At 41.5% G+C, this 13,154-nt stretch overlaps 1 protein-coding gene across 7 annotated transcripts in view; it reads left to right on the top strand.

Annotated features, from left to right (window-relative positions):
- Positions 1-13,154, top strand: part of LOC105484840 (SLIT-ROBO Rho GTPase activating protein 2) — a 250,229-nt gene that overhangs the window by 23,332 nt on the left and 213,743 nt on the right. The gene's annotated exons all lie outside the window — the stretch shown is intronic.

The raw sequence follows: 13,154 nt of genomic DNA on the forward strand, positions 1-13,154 counted from the left end.
TTCCTGGCCTCAGCCTCTTCAGATATAGGATGAACATATAATTCCTACATCTAGGGGTTGCTGTGTTGACTAAATGAGGTAATGTTTGTGTATCAGCTTAGCAAATTACATACCTCAAACAAATATATACTAAGATTTTATTTGCTGCAACAGAAGAAAGTGAACCATTTCTTGGTGTTTGTTTTGATGAGACTTGACCTATATAACATTGGCTCAAGTATGTTTGTTAAAGTGAATCACCTGTTGCTTTCTGGGCCATACTTGAAATGACATGCCATGTTATGGTGAACCCCTTTTGCACCGCCTCGAGTTCAGGTTGCCTTTACACAATTTGGGCGAGATAAATGAATACACACCTTCCTCCTTCTTAGAAACAAAACAGTGACTTGGGCAGGGTAGACATTAGGAAAGTGACTTAGCTGGTAAATATGTGATTAATAATGGAGATTTGGCCTAAGTATGAGTGCGAGCCTCTGAATACGGATGGGTAAGTGATAAATAGCAAGTCTGCCAAGTTGAGCACGTTGGGGAACCTCTTGGGCTCTGTTCATGCTTGAAGTATGACTGTGCCAATACTGTACTCGCTGTTTAACAAAATGAGGTCGTACCAGTCACACTATTTTGCACGTATTTGTTTACACATCTCTCTTGTTTGCTAAGCTGTGAGCTCTTTGAGAGCAGGGACTATTTCTGTTTATCTTTGTTTTCTAGCATCTTGCACAGTGCTTAGCATATAATAAATGTTCATTGGATGGATGGATGAATGAGTGAATGAAATTCTTTGCATTTTTATTTGGTTAGAGAGATTTTTTGAAAGGCATATATGTGGGATTATTTTTGCTGTCACCTGCTAATTTCATAGATGTCTTCTCAACTATAGACCTTCACATAAGGGCAAGACCTATTTATGCATAGTTGAGTTGTAGCTGCTGCTGCCCTGGCCTGATGGCACAGTGGTGAGTACTGTCTCAACATCTGTCCCATGTCTCTTTCATAGAATAATACCCTCCCTCAGCCCCTTTTCCCTGTACCTTCCTTTCAAGGATTGCTGTGTAGTTAAGTCTGCCTCAGGCAATTTATCTTATCTGTACTTTTGTCTTCCTTATTCCTCTTCTCTTTTCCAGTGCTTATCCAGTAACCTCAAGGAAGTCTGTTCCAACCCTTCTTTGCTGTTGGTGTATTCCTATTCATGAGTTAAATCCCAAACCAAACATACTCTAATCGGGGCAGTTGAACTTGAAAAGAGCCAGTGAGAAACCTGAAAGGAGGAAAAGCCTGGCCACAAGGCTCCAAGTGAAATGAAAGCCATAAACACCAGCTTCGTCAACCTTGAAAGCTTCTAAAAGTGCCCTTAAGCCTCCTTTTGAATCACTAAAAGTTTTCACTTACCTCCCTGTCTTTCTCAAATAAAATTTCCTCTTTCTCAACTACCAGTCTTAAAAAACAAAGCAAAACAAAACACTTCACACCTCCTTCTTACTCAGTTTTACACTAGTGGAAAGAGAACGGAATTTAGAGTTGGAAGGCCAACGTGAGCGCCCTGCTGCTACTTAGTAGCTGTGTGACTCTGGAAAAGTTTCTAGGCTTTCTGTGCCTCAGTTTCTTCAACAGTTGACAATACGACCATGTATCATCAAATAATATACTATGATGTGAAGTTTATGTATATGAAGAACTCTTTCAAGCGCACAAAGCGCCAGATACATGTCAGATATTTCTAATGTTACACCAGTTTTTAATATTGTGTTTCATTTGCACATACAGTACTTGATATCTCAATTACATTAGAGGCTAAGACAGTTTTCTACCAGCACGAGAACTGAAACACGATAGCATGCCTTTTATGGCAAAATGTGTTTGAACTTCAAACAACAAATTGATAAAACTTATTATGCAATATACCCTATCAGTAAATTAATTGAAGGCTGCCTTTAGATTGTTAGGTGTGGATGACAGGAACTTTATTTCATACTTCTTTTGTACCTGCCATTGGTGTTTAACATAGTGTTGGGTTCATAACAAGTGATTAGACAGTCTTGTTGATAGTTTGGAGAACCATCTTAATCATGACCTAGTATCATTCTTACTTCACAGCAACCTAAATGTCTTGACTAATGTTAAACTGACTAATTTGTTTTGAAGCTGAGAATGAGAAATTGGAGGTCCTTCTGATAGATCTGAGATTCCTTTTTATTCCCGAGTTGGATAAATTAGGGTAAACAAAATCAAATACTTGTAAAAATACAGTACAAAGGAATGACATATGTATGCTGGTTCCCTAGCAGGGTAATTCCATCAGTGCCTTTTAAAAAAAAAAAAAAAAAAAAAAAAAAAAAAAGATTACTTTCCTTCTCAACCAGCCAAGGGAGCCATTTTCCAATCTCTTATCTTGTTGGGGTGTGTTAGAAAAATATACCAAGAGCGAGAACCTGTAAGCCTGGGGTTTATTAACCTGCTTAAAACCAGTTTTACTTCAAATAGCCGATCTTTAGTGTCGACCATTGTACTTTTGTCTGCAGGGAACAACTCAAGTTTCGTCCTGTCCTCAGTAAGCAGATGAGGGGTAGGGTTGACGTTAGAAGCCAAGCTTTTGTGGAGCAATAAGATAAAATTATGAAGGAAGCCTATTGAATTCCAGGAGAGTTTAAAGAAAAGTGTAGAATACTTTGTTAGCAAGGGTATGGGTGGGCTTCTGAGTGGAGGCAGCAGGCTACACCTTGGGATGTTTCCGTCCAGATTCTGTTTCAGAAGCTTCCTAAATGTATGCAGAAGTTGTGTAATTATATTCATAACTGTTGAATGTATTATTGGTTTGATTTGGTTTCACTGCTCCTAAGTTCCTTTTGTCTTATCTTGCAAGCATATCACTGTGAGTACTTAAATCATTAACAACTCATTAAAACTCTTTTGACCATTTTCATTTTCTACCAAGCTGAAGCCTGGGTGTGGTGGAAACTTGTGCTGGCCTGCTTGACTGTGCTGTACCTGAGCAGCTCCTAGCAGTTTGGCTGTCAAAAGGCCACTGAATAAACAAATTGATAGGAATGGCGGACATAATCTGTGCAGTTCCTTGAAAAGAAGGAAGGGGCTGCAGAATACAGGATAGTCAAGGATGCTTTTCTTCAACCTGAAGGACTCTTCAGCAATTAACACCTTGACTCTCTTTTTATGCAACACATTTTTTTTTTTGTCCTCTCAGAGATTCTATTTGTACTTATTATTTTCTTCTTTCAGGATTTCTATAGCTTCTTTTAGAGACTCAAAGTGCTTCCGGTTTTGTTACCACATTTATTATTTAGGGGCAGGAATTAAGGTCTTGATGGAGATGAAGTGGTACATCACTTACTGGGCTGTGGAAGCAGTCTACCACAGGCAGTTGCAGCATTTCTTCTGGTTATGTGTTGAGAGAGATAATATATATGTACACATACATATACATACACACACACACACACACACACACACATCTTACCTTATTTAGGATCTCCCATAAGAGAATTTTAAGTATTCATAATTTCTATATATTTTAAATGGCTCATAAGTAAAGAAAAAAGGTTTCTCTGCTTTTGACTTGAATTGTTGAACTATTTGTCCCTTGGTAAACTGATCAATTGCCACGCAGATTGAGAGAAAACCATTCAATCAATCAAAATGTTTCTGCTACATTGGCATGCTTTGTAATGGAAATGAAAACGACAGCATGTTTTTGTCAGTTTAAATGAATAGGTTTCCTTTAGATCGATGCTGAAGTTGGCATTATAGGTATCTAGCCTGTGAATGCTAATAATTAATTATGGAAATGCCTCATGGAAGCACTTGAACTTACCCCTGCATCTTACAGATATATCTGCCTGTTGGTGAAGTGTATGCCAGCGTTGGCATTTCTTGTGAGTGCTGGCATGACCCACAACACAGCCTCTGTGGTACCAGAGGGCCCTGTACTGTCTTCAAAGACATTTGGTTCAGTGCATTAAAAAAATTCATTCATTCAATCACTAATTCATTCATGTACTCAACACATGATTATGTATGCCCACTATGTACCAGGCTCTGGTCTCGTGCTAGAGATAGAGTTATTAACAAGACAGAACAAGTCCGTGCTTTCATGGAGCGGGTTTTTTTTTTTTTTTTTTTTTTTTTTTTTTTTTTGAGACAGAGCCCAGGCTGGAGTGCAGTGGCGTGATCTTGGCTCAGTGCAACCTCTGCCCTCCACCTCCCGGGTTCAAGCGATTCTCCTGCCTCAGTCTCCCAAGTAGTTGGGACTATAGGCACACGCCACCACGCCCGGCTAATTTTTGTATTTTTTTAGTAGAGATGGGGTTTTACCATATTGGCCAGGCTGGTCTCAAACTCCTGACCTTGTGATCCACTTGCCTCGGCCTCCCAAAGTGTTGGGATTACAGGCGTGAACCACCATACCCAGCCCGGAATGATATTCTTAACATATGGACTTTTGCAAGGAAGAGTGGCAGTGGCAGCATTGTATAGGGAGCTCTGATTCTCATTTATGCAAGATGTGTAATGCCTTTCTAAAGAATAGTGTTGCTGCTTACAGCTCGGGCTTGGAGATAAGACCCACCACTCTGCAGGTCCACTTGAACTTCTTTGTAAGCCCACTTGAACTAATCTGGAAGAGTTTCAAGCTTTGGTACCCTATTTGCCTACAGCTGGGTACAAAACCGCCTATTGGATATGATTTTAGGGCTGTTGTCAAGGTCCCCTGGAGGTGGATAGACTGAAGACATCTCTTCTACTGGTAGCTTTTTCTCTTTAAAACATTCTTTTATTGTATCTCACTCAAAAGGCTAGCTGTTTATTTATACTTTAGTATGAGATTCCATTTGTTTCTTTACAAGATTTTGATAAGGGTCTAAGGCTACTAGATGCCAGTCTAGTGAGGGAGGGCACTCTGGGGGGAAGTAAGCAGGTATATGGGGCTAAAATCAAAAGATTGAAGCACCTCCAGTTGGACCTACTTAACAGTTTTGCTTAGCCTTGAACCCTTGGTCTCTCTGATAGTTAGTTTTCTAATTTATTTTTTTTGAGACGGAGTCTTGTTCTGTTGCCCAGGCTAGAGTGCAATGGCATGATCTCAGCTCACTGCAACCTCTGCCTCCCAGGTTCAAATGATTTTTGTGCCTCAGCCACCCCAGTAGCTGGGATTACAAGTGTGTGTCACCACACTCATATAATTTTTGTATTTTTATTAGAGACAGAGGTTCACCATGTTGGCCAGGCTGGCTTGAACTCCTGGCCTCAAGCAATCCACTTGCCTCCGCCTCCCAAAGTGCTGGGAGTACAGATGTAAGCCATTATGCCCAGCCTCGTTTCCTAATTTTAAAAATGAAATTGTTGGAGTAGATCATCACAATCTCTTTTAGTTAAGTCTGCTCACTGAGTAGCTTTGTACCTAACTGCCCAGCTGCCCAGGCTTTGGTGTTTTTCCCCATTCTGTGCTTCGGTGAGGAGATTCTGCGTTTTCTTTCCGTTTGCTTTGCCAGAAAGAGCTCTCTGTGGCAACATAGAAAATATGAACTCACTGATTTCCCCAGAAAGGGAAGAGTCCACAGCTTCAGAATGGTATCTGTCCTGGTGTCTGCATTCTGGTCAGGTGGCTGTGTTCAGTGTCTGTGCTCCCGAGCTGGGGTGCTTATCTGTAGTAGCCAGACGGGCCTGAGTGCCCACAGTAAGTTATGTTTACATAGTGGAGAGGTGAGCAAGCAGATAGTCTGAAGCAAGTAGAAAGAACACTCAGGTCAAGGTTTCCCAGCGGAAAGATTTTGAACCATCATCAGTTAAAAAGAACAGAATCTTCTTAAGATCACTGGAAAATACATAGCCAGGGAGATCCCAAGTATCGTGGAACCAACCTAATTATCGATACCTCCTATTTGCTTAGCATTTTATGCTTTTTAAAATGGGTCTCATTTCATATCTCATCTGATCCTAAATATCCTGTGAGGTAAGCAGGTCAAAAATTATCATTATTATTATTTTTTGAGACAGAGTCTCATTCTGTTGCCCAGGCTGGAGTACAGTGGCGTGATCTTGGCTCACTGCAACCTCCACCTTCTGAGTTCGAGCAATTGTCCTTCCTCAGCCTACCAAGTAGCGGAGATTACAGGTGTGCGCCACCATGCCCAGCTAATTTTTGTGTTTTTACTAGAGATGGGGTTTTGCCATGTTAGCCAGGCTGGTCTCAAACTAATCTCAGGTAATCCACCAGCCTCGGCCTCCCAAAGTGCTGGGATTATAGGCGTGAGCCATCTCGCCTGGCCAGCAGGTCAGAAATTAGTAATCCCATTTAAAATTTGAGAAAACTGAAGCATTAGGTAGGCTAAGTGACATGGCCAAGGTCACATAGTTAATAGGGCAGGATCAGAATTTAGAATGCATGCTTTTTCTTTTAAAAACAACTTTATTCAGGTATAATTTGTGTGCAATAAAATTCACTATTTGAAACCTATAGTTCAATGAGTTTTGACAAATGGTATTTATACTTGTGTAGCCACAATTATAATCAATAGGTTGAACATTTCTATCACCCGAAAAAGTCCCTTTATGTTCCTTGGCTTTAATCTTCCTCTTTACTTCCCCAAGTCCCCCTATCTTTTGATGTCTAATGCAATGCTCTTTTCACTGTCCCACACTCGAACTTGACAGTCCTTCAGCCATATCCTTCTGGAGAGAGTCCTGGCTGGCAACCAGCCCACCTCATCATGTTGAGTTATGAGAGTGAATGGGAAGTTAGTGGGTTGGTTACTCCATTGTTAGTTCCTTCCTTCCCTTCTTTTACCAGCTCCAGGCTATAGAAAAATTATGTGGGTTCTCCTTCCCAAGAAAGCTTGAAAAACAGGACACCAGCTCACCTGTCTGCTCTTGCTTCCTGGTAGCCTGCTGCGGGGGAGGGGTGTGAGTGAGCAGGAGGTGGTGCGGTGGTGGACTAGGCAACCTCTAGAGGATGCTCTACTTCTGTATCGTCTGCTCAGTCTCCTCCTTAGGAACCAGCTAGCTCTCTGCTGCCTAGTTGCAGTTCCCCAAGGCTTTAAGCAGTCTGAATTCCATATCCGATGAATGAATCCCAAAGGTGTTGAAGATCCCAGTTCTGAAAAATGAGCAAACCCCAAGTTTTATAGTAGAAACTTGCACAGCAGATCAGGTCCTAGACAGATCCCTCCCTCTGTAACTGAGTTAGGTTTTAAAGGGAGATATTCCCCATTATACTGTTCCTAAGTCCTAGATTTTGACTGTAGTGTTCGGGACATTCCGGAGAGTCACAGTGTTTATCCAGGTGCTGGACCAGAGTTGTTCCCCGGCGTTGCTGTGTGGCATCCAGCAAAGGCAGGTTGGGAGCCTGCTCCTTTTCATAGCCAGCTTTGCCTCCAGACCAGCAAGATGGAAGATAGGTGCCTTCACTAAGCCCCTCAGGTGGCCACAGGATGTGATCCAGAATGGTGGTCTCTACTTTTCTATTTGCTCCCATTTAGCCACCCAGTTTGGGAGCAGCCCTGTGATATTATGATTACCTCTTTCATTCATTTTGGGCTATTTGAGTTTTTAGGGCCCTTTCCTGTCCATTATCTCCTGTTCTTCTCAATAAGTCTGATATCTTCTGTTAGAGTAAAAGCTCCATCTCCTCTGATCTAAGACAGCTGCAAGGACAGAACAGACTCAGATTTCTTCTCTGCAAAGGCTCATCTTAAATCTTGGGCCCTATGGTATTGATTTTCTTCTAGTTATCTCTACAAATTTTTCTGGCTTTGCTGAAGGGGGAAAAAAATCACCAGACTGCATGCTTGAGCTTCAGGTTTCTCCTTAGCTGGCAACCTCAACCAGAAAAAAATTCTTTTTGAGAGCACTGAGCCTCAGGCACTAGTTTTGCCCTGTACTCCCCAGTGTCTAGCTCTTAACAGCTGGTGGCCATCCCTGGCCTCCATCTTTACTTTGCTGCATACCTCAGCTTGGTAAGTCCTTGATGTTGACTCCTTGACCTTACTGCCATCTTCTTTCCCCTGCAGGGGCCTCTTGAACTATGGGGAGCTTAGAAAATAGTGGGCTTTCTGTGTTTTATCTACCAGCAAAGCTGGGTACCTGAATCCTCATGTGACAGTGCTGCATGGCTGACTCCAGTATTCTTCAGGAGACACAGTAGCAGAAACAAAGACTTAGTTGAAAGCCCCAAGTGTGTATATCTGAAGTGTTAATACAGAGATGGGGACAGAGAGCTGCTCATGTCTGCAAAGCAGGACAGTCCCACTTTTGCAGAGGTGACAGTCCATAGCAATGCCGTATCTTCCATTTCCCATTGGAGTTAAGTTTCCAAAGGTCCATGAAGGTTTTATTCGTTTTTATGCCCCAAGAGAACTTTCCACAGTAATGAAAGAAATGTTAAGAACTGCAGGAAATGGGTAAGATTATAGATGGCCAAGGAAGGTGGCAAGGAACAAAAAAAGACAATGTATTTTAAAGGAAGACTTTATGGAGCTATTTCATGGATGCTGCTGGTCACCTGGGAAAATCTTGGATTTATTTGACAGTTCCCATTTTCCACTTAGGCTTCATGTATAAATGGGTTTGGGAGCTAGGAAGGGGAATAATACCCTCCCCAAGGAGCTGTGGCTGAGCTCCCAGTCCCCAGGACCAAACTGAGCTGCTGCAGCTGGGAAGCAGATTGGCGCAGCCGTCCTCAAAGAGCTCACAGCCCTGTGGTTATTCCCTGTCTTTTTCCCCTTGTATATTCCTCTTTGCAGCTTGTATCTTCCTTTTCTACAGGAAATCTCAGCCGCCTAGCCCACAGCTTTACCTGGGCCTGGTTGGGCTGCTGTCTCCTTCCTTTATTCTTCATAGCCCTTAATCACTTCTTATTCTTGGCCTCCCTGGGAGGGAGGGAAAAAGGGTTTTGTTCTGATGCTGGCCTCCTGGAAGGGCTGTATCCCACCAAGACAGATGGCTGCCTAGCCTATATTTAGCTGTCTCTGGGGAAGAAGATTCCACAACCTATTTTGAAACCTGTTTCATTGATTGACAGCTTTCAAATTAGGAATTTCTCGCTGATACCTGACTTAAAATTTGACAGCTATAGTTGAAACTCATTTCCTTTCGTTTCTTTGAAATCATAGAGTTTGGGAAGGAGAGGGATTTTTGAAGTCATCTAGGACTACCCCTAATGAAGAAAATAAGTTGAAGTTGAAACTGAGAATGCCTCCTCATCCTCTCATTGAGGATCCCATCAGTTTTGGGATCTGCCTTTGAAATCACACATTTGGGTACCATTCTGTAAAAATCAATTTAATTTTTGGGGAAAAACCAAGTGATTCTGGAGTTGGAAGTTTAGAGTGCGAGGCATTAACGACTTACTCTATTTTGTTTCTAGTGAGAAAGTTAAGTGATGCTTATAGAATTACCTTGCCTCTATTGGCAGAGAATAAAAATAAACTGAGCTCTCCATATACAAAGGCTTCCCCAGTTCTTTTCCTTTCACTCATACCAATGCCTGTCTTTAAAGAAAAAAAAAAAGGTTATTTTTCTCTCCTCCATCAGTGGGATTCTCTGTATTTTAAATATCTAAGACTAATGTCAGGTGACTCAAATTCCACTGAAGTCTCCCTTTTTACTTGTCTTTCTGCTGCTGCAGACCTCTCTTGACGTGAGACTCTGCTGCTTCTCTTGACCGACTGCATCTCGATGGCAGAACACGGGTGAGAAGCTAATGATGTTGTCAGTGTGTGGAATCTTGTTGTGTGGTATAGAAGTCCAGCATTCTAGGCAAATAAACCAAAAGGTATTAGACTGACTATAAAGGGGTCTTGGGAAGGGATCTTACTCCTTTTTGATAGTTGGTACTTGTACCTTTTCTCAACACCTGTGACATTGTTTTTTCCAGAGATAGCATCGCATGTCAAGTTGGAACATCAGTTGCTTGGATCAACCAATAAGTTGTATCCAGACCTGTGACCAAAACTGAGGTGGTATTTGGGACATCCTTCACCTTTTGGTCTGTGCTTCAGGCCATGAGTAGTTAGTGTATACCTCATGTTCACGGGCATTAGCATCTCAGTCTTTTGAAATACGGCTAAAATTTAGTATTCCACCTGCACTTGATCTACTTGAGAAGTATTTAACAGGTCTATTTTATAAAATCCCAGGGCAGCCTTTTCTGCTACCTGGTTGGATTGGGCTACGTGAATATAAACTCATTTTGTTATCAACCTGAGAAATAGGCAGGTATACTGGAAACACCTTCTTATTTGGGGCAATTGGACTAGTAATTGGCCAGTTAATTCCAAAAGTCAGTTAAAACAGAGAGTCTTTAAAAATGAAGACAAAACAATTCTCTAGCATTTTATTTATTTTAATTATTTTGAGACAGGATCTCTCTGTTATTGCCCCAGCTGGTCTCTAACTCCTGGGCTCAAACCATCCTACAGTCTCAGCCTCCTGAGTAGCTGAGATTACAGGCACATGTCATCATCCAGTTAGCATTTTATTTTAATTTAAAAATATGTAAATGACAGACTGGCCAACATGTTGAACCCCATCTAAATACAAAACTTAGCCAGGCGGGTGCCGGGTGCCCGTAATCCCAGCTACTCGGGAGGCTGAGGCACGAGAATCACTTGAACCTGGGAGGCAAAGGTTGCAGTGAGCCGAGATCACACCACTGCACTCCAGCCTGGGCGACAGAGTGAGACCCTGTCTCAGGAAAAAAAAAAAAGTAAATGTACACATATTCACAAATCTTTTTATGTGGGCCAGGACTTTTTCTTAAAGTATGGGTCCTTCAAGTAGAGTTCTGTTGACTTTCTTTCATAAATTATACATTTAACATTTGATCTGTGATTTCCAGTTTCAGTTTAAGTGAACCAAGTTCTTAAATACATTTGAGAAATGAAGGACAGAATTCTTCCAGATTTTTAAGCTCCGCTGCTACAACCTTTTACTGTTGTCTTGCCCATATCTAATTCAGCAGCATTTTTTTTTTAACCAACTTGCCTTCAAGTTTTTTCCAAGTATTCAACCTCTTTTTCATAGGAATATCTTTTTTTACACTGACATTTCACTGGTTTGTTTTATATAATAATTTAATATGTAATTAAAATAACAAGTATACCTATTATGAACTAACTACTGACCCTGAAGCAGCCAACCTGGCTGGTGGGAGTAAATGTGAGTAATACACAATCAGCCTCCAGTGTGCTATGCAACTTAGCCAGTTTATTTTGAAGAGTAGTTGAAGTATGTCACATAAGTTGGCAAGTCAGTTAAGAAAGTATCACCTGTATATTTCTCTCCTTTTTGCATCCACTGATTGCTATGGGAATTTTATCTTAGCACCTGTTATCATAATTCTTCTATTAGACTCTAAGCTTTTGGATGGCAGGGCCCTTCTCTTACTTATCTGTGTATCTCCAGTGTCTCCTGATATAGTGTCTGGCCTATAGTAGGTGCTCAGAAGTACTAACTAGATATATATATATATATATATGAATGTATCTTTTAATTATATGTGTACATGTATGTATATATTCATGTATCATGTACCATACACACATATACTTAGTTCAGTGCTATATATTTGTTGGTGCCAAACAGCTCTTTATTGAATAGATGGATATATGTGTGTATTACATAATGTACTCAAAATCCAAATGAGAACCTATAGAGTATCTATTGTTTAGGATTTTTGCAATACTGGTTCCTTGTGTTTGCATGAGAAACTGAAAATTGACTGTGGAGCTTTTAGGCTTGGATTGGAACAATATATCTTTTAGGAAGATTACTCTTTTAATAATAACTAAAACTCATTCTTAGAATAATAAAAATCATATCAATACTAAGTAATATTTATCGATTGCTTACTATGTGCCAGGCAGTATGCTAAGTGTATGTTATCTTAGTTCATATCCACAGCCCTTCAGAGGTCTTCAGAAGACACAGCAAGGCATGTTGTGTTATTATTTCCATTTTTAGATGAGGACTCTTTGGGAGCCAGCAAGGAGGTGGTACAAGGTCTAATCTTTGAACAGTTGAGAAATGGGTAGTTTGTTTTCATAGTGTTGCTGCTTATTTTCAGGGTTGGGGGCCCTTCTAGGCGGGGTGAAAGGAACCCTTACATCTAGAGACTGCCTAGAGGGAGAAACTGACACTTGCTTTTGGCTTTCTGGGAACCAGGGTAGGTACTCTGTTGATTCCAGAGACTTAATAGGATCCTGTGACTGGGCATTGGGCAGAGTGTTTGAATAGCTTCTGGCCATGGTAGGTAAAGCCAAAGTGGCAGTGAAAACAAGCTACTGTGGGACATTAGACCCTGCCTGTCACTTTCTTCCCAGGCCACTCCCTTTTTGGAGGGCCCTTCTGAAACTCCTCTTGCTCTGTAGTCTGGATGCTTGTGAACAAGCTGCTTGCAGGTGCCAAAACAAACAGCAGTGTGGGTCTCAGGGCCTGGGCTGGAAGCTGGGCAGAGGGTGGAAGGGCTCCATTTGGGAGCAATGTTAATGGAAGTAATTTTTCCAGCTGAGGCATGGGGTTGGTTCTGAGCTGAATTTAAAAGAAGGCTATGGTCTTTTGTCCTTCCACACTTTTGGGACCCAGCAGATACTACAAATGCAATCTTTACAAATCCACTCACTGCCAGAAATGAATCTAAAAAAGTGCTAGTCTGTGGGCCTCTTGGTCAGGAAGGTGACAGCAGTGACAACAGCAGAAAAACAAATCAAACAAACAAAATGCCTGTGGGCTAGCAAACAGAATCTCTTTGCAAGGTTAATTCTGAATGTCAGACTCTTCCCTTTTTTGTAGGTTGGAAGGAGGCAGCAGCACAGGGAAAGAGAAAGCAGTTGGAGGCCACCTTCTTTAGTTCCCCTTCCCCAAAGAAGAGCAGTAGCTAGTATTGTGGTTGGCATTAAATTGATATAAAGACACCCTGACCTGGAAGTTAAATGAAAAGATTTTTTTTCTTTCTTTTTTGAGACGGAGTCTTGCTCTGTCACCCAGGCTGGAATGCAGTGGCGTGATCTTGGCTCACCGCAGCCTCCGCCTCCAGGGTTCAAGCAGCTCTTGTGCCTCAGCCTCCCGAGTAGCTGGGACTACAGGCATGCGCCACCATGCTGGGCTAATTTTTGTATTTTTAGTAGAGAGGGGGTTTCACCGTGTTG

The sequence above is a fragment of the Macaca nemestrina genome, chromosome 1, assembly GCF_043159975.1.
Source record: "Macaca nemestrina isolate mMacNem1 chromosome 1, mMacNem.hap1, whole genome shotgun sequence".
Classification (NCBI taxonomy): Eukaryota; Metazoa; Chordata; class Mammalia; order Primates; family Cercopithecidae; genus Macaca; species Macaca nemestrina.